Here is a 4,208-nt window from a genome sequence, read left to right as displayed (position 1 = left end):
TTTAAGTCATTGCATCGTCTTCAGCGAACCTTAAAACCCTCGGAACCACCTTCAAATCCCAATTATTAAGAATTAGTGTTCTGAAGATGGCTTCCTACTAAAACGAAACGTCGGACATAATTTTAAAACATTGCATGTCTTCAGCGCACCTTAAAACCCCCGGAATAACCTTCAAATTCCTATTATTATGAATTAGGGCCCTAAAGATGGCTTCCTCCTAAAACGAAACGTGGAACAAAATTTTAAATCATTGCATCGTCTTCAGCGAACCTCAAAATCCCCGGAACCACCTTCAAATTCCAATTATTGCGAATTAGTGCTCTGAAGATGGCTTCCTACTAAAACGAAACGTCGGACATAATTTTAAAACATTGCATGTCTTCAGCGAACCTTAAAACCCCCGGAACCATCTTCAAATTCCAATTATTACGAATTAGTGTTCTGAAGATGGCTTCCTGCTTAAACGAAACGTCGGACACAATTTTAAATTATTGCATCGTCTTCAGCATACCTCAAGACCCTCGGAACCACCTTCAAATTCTAATTTTTACGAATTAGTGCTCGGAAGATGACTTTCTGCTTAAACGAAACGTTGGACACAATTTTAAATCATTGCATCGTTTTTAGTGTACCTCAAAACCCCCGGAACCACCTTCAAATTCCAATTATTATGAATAAGTGCCCTGAGGATCGCTTCTTACTAAAACGAAACGTCGGATACTATTTTAAATCATTGCATCATCTTCAGCGCACCTTAAAACCCCCGGAATAACCTTCAAATTCCAATTATTACAAATTAATGCCCTGAAGATGGCTTCTTATTAAAACGAAACGTCGGATACAATTTTAAATCATTGCATCGTTTTGAGCGCACCTTAAACCACCGAAATCTCCTTCAAATTACAATTATTACCAATTAGTGCTCTGAAGATTGCTTCCTACTAAAACGAAACGTCGGACAAAATTTTAAATCATTGCATCGTCATCAGCGCACCTTAAAGCCCCCGGAATCACCTTAAATTTCCTATTATTATGAATTAGGGCTCTGAAGATGGCTTCTTACTAAAACGAAACGTCGGATACAATTTTAAATCATTGGATCGTGTTCAGCGGACCTTAAAACCCCCGGAATCACCTTAAATTTCCTATTATTATGAATTAGTGCTCTGAAGATGGCTTCTTACTAAAACGAAACGTCGGACACAATTTTAAATCATTGCATCGTCTTCAGCGCACCTTAAAACCCCCGGAATCACCTTAAATTTCCTATTATTATGAATTAGGGCTCTGAAGATGGCTTCTTACTAAAACGAAACGTCGGATACAATTTTAAATCATTGGATCGTGTTCAGCGGACCTCAAAATCCCCGGAACCACCTTCAAATTAAAATTATTACGAAATAATGCTCTGAAGAGGGCTTCTTACTTAAACGAAACGTTGGACACAATTTTAAATCATTGTGTCGTCTTCAGCGCACCTTAAAACCCTCGGAACCATCTTCAAATTCCAATTATTACGAATCAGTGCTCTGAAGATGGCTTCCTGCTAAAACGAAACGTCGGACACAATTTTAAATCATTGCATCGACTTCAGAGCACCTTAAAATCTCCGGAATCACCTTCGATTTCGAATTATTACGAATTAATGCTCTGAAGATTACTTCCTGCCAAAACGAAACGTCGGATATAATTTTAAATCATTGCATCGTCTTCAGCGCACCTTAAAACCCCCGGAATAATAAGCAAATTCCTATTATTATGAATTAGGGCTTTGAAGATGGCTTCTTACTAAAACGAAACGTCGGACACAATTTTAAATTATTGTATCGTCTTCAGTGCACCTTAAAATCTCCGGAATCACCTTCGAATTCGAATTATTACGAATTAACGCTCTGAAGATGACTTCCTGCTAAAACGAAACGTCGGACACAATTTTAAATCATTGCATCGTCTTCAGCTCACCTTAAAATCCCCGGAATCACCTTCGAATTCGAGTTATTACGAATTAATGCTCTGAAGATGACTTCATGCTAAAACGAAACGTCCGATATAATTTTAAATCATTGCATCGCCTTCAGCGAACCTCAAAACCCCCGGAACCATATTCAAATTCCAATTATTACGAATTAGTGCTCTGAAGATCGCTTCCGGCGAAAACGAAACGTTGGACACAATTTTAAATCATTGCATCGTTTTTAGTGTACCTCAAAACCCCCGGAACCACCTTCAAATTCCAATTATTATGAATAACTGCCCTGAGGATGGCTTCTTACTAAAACGAAACGTCGAATACCATTTTAAATCATTGCATCATCTTCAGCGCACCTTAAAACCCCCGGAATAACCTTCAAATTCCAATTATTACAAATTAATGCCCTGAAGATGGCTTCTTATTAAAACGAAACGTCGGATACAATTTTAAATCATTGCATCGTTTTGAGCGCACCTTAAACCCCCGAAATCTCCTTCAAATTACAATTATTACCAATTAGTGCTCTGAAGATTGCTTCCTACTAAAACGAAACGTCGGACAAAATTTTAAATCATTGCATCGTCTTCAGCGCACCTTAAAACCCCCGGGAATCACCTTAAATTTCCTATTATTATGAATTAGGGCTTTGAAGATGGCTTCTTACTAAAACGAAACGTCGGATACAATTTTAAATCATTGGATCGTGTTCAGCGGACCTTAAAACCCCCGGAATCACCTTAAATTTCCTATTATTATGAATTAGGGCTCTGAAGATCGCTTCCTGCGAAAACGAAACGTTGGACAAAATTTTAAATCATTGCATCGTTTTCAGCGAACCTCAAAACCCCCGGAACCACCTTCAAATTCCAATTATTACGAAATAATGCTCTGAAGAGGGCTTATTACTAAAACGAAAGGTCGGATACAATTTTTAATCATCAGCGGACCTAGAAATCCCCGGAACCATTTTCAAATTCCAATTATTACGAATTAGTAGCCTGAAGATGGCTTCCTGCTAAAACGAAACGTCGGATATAATTTTAAATCATTGCATCGTCTTCAGCGCACCTTAAAACCTCCGGAATAACCTTCAAATTCCTTTTATTATGGATTAGGGCTCTGAAGATGGCTTCTTACCAAAACTCCCGGAACCACCTTCAAATTCCAATTGTTAAGAATTAGTGCTCTGAAGATGGCTTCCTGTTAAAACGAAACGTCGGACACAATTTTAAATCTTTGCATTGTCTTCAGCGCAAAAAAACGTCGGATATAATTTTAAATCGTTGCATCTTCTTCAGCGCACCTTAAAACCCACGGAATAACCTTCAAATCCCTATTATTATGAATTAGGGCCCTGAAGATGGCTTCCTCCTAAAACGAAACCCAGAACAAAATTTTAAGTCATTGCATCGTCTTCAGCGAACCTTAAAACCCTCGGAACCACCTTCGAATTCGAGTTATTACGAATTAATGCTCTGAAGATGGCTTCCTGCTAAAACGAACCTTCGGACACAATTTTAAATTATTGCATCGTCTTCAGCATACCTCAAAACCCTCGGAACCACCTTCAAATTCTAATTTTTACGAATTAGTGCTCTGAAGATGACTTTCTGCATAAACGAAACGTTGGACACAATTTTAAATCATTGCAACGTTTTTAGTATACCTCAAAACCCCCGGAACCACCTTCAAATTATAATTATTATGAATAAGTGCCCTGAGGATGGCTTCTTAGTAAAACGAAACGTCGGATACAATTTTAAATCATTGCATCGTTTTTAGCGCACCTAAAAACCCCCGAAATCTCCTTCAAATTACAATTATTACAAATTAGTGCTCTGAAGATGCCTTCTAATTAAAACGAAACGTCGGACTCAATTTTAAATTATAGCATCGTCTTCAGCGCACCCTAAAATCCCCGGAATCACCTTCGAATTCGAATTATTACGAATTAACGCTCTGAAGATGACTTCCTGCTAAAACGAAACGTCGGATATAATTTTAAATCATTGCATCTTCTTCAGCGCACCTTAAAACCCCCGGAATAATCTGCAAATTCCTATTATTATGAATTAGGTCTCTGAAGATGGCTTCCTCCTAAAACGAAACGTGGAACAAAATTTTAAGTCATTGTATCGTCTTCAGCGATCCTTAAAACCCTCGGAACCATCTTCAAATCCCAATTATTACGAATTAGTGTTCTGAAGATGGCTTCCTGCGAAAACGAAACGTCGGA

The 4,208-nt window shown here is 38.1% G+C and overlaps 1 long non-coding RNA gene across 1 annotated transcript; it reads right to left on the bottom strand.

The window, feature by feature from the left end:
- Positions 1 to 3,046: 3,046 nt before the first annotated feature.
- On the bottom strand, positions 3,047 to 3,931 carry LOC132708161 (uncharacterized). Its single transcript, XR_009619858.1, has 4 exons — positions 3,639 to 3,931; positions 3,518 to 3,582; positions 3,397 to 3,475; positions 3,047 to 3,343 (listed from the first exon to the last, which is right to left on the bottom strand). It is a non-coding gene; the product is annotated as an uncharacterized LOC132708161 (long non-coding RNA).
- Between the last annotated feature and the right edge of the window lie 277 nt (positions 3,932 to 4,208).

The sequence above is a fragment of the Cylas formicarius genome, unplaced genomic scaffold (assembly GCF_029955315.1).
Source record: "Cylas formicarius isolate icCylForm1 unplaced genomic scaffold, icCylForm1.1 PGA_scaffold_10__41_contigs__length_53128322, whole genome shotgun sequence".
Classification (NCBI taxonomy): Eukaryota; Metazoa; Arthropoda; class Insecta; order Coleoptera; family Brentidae; genus Cylas; species Cylas formicarius.
This window is presented reverse-complemented; position numbering and strand designations above follow the sequence as displayed.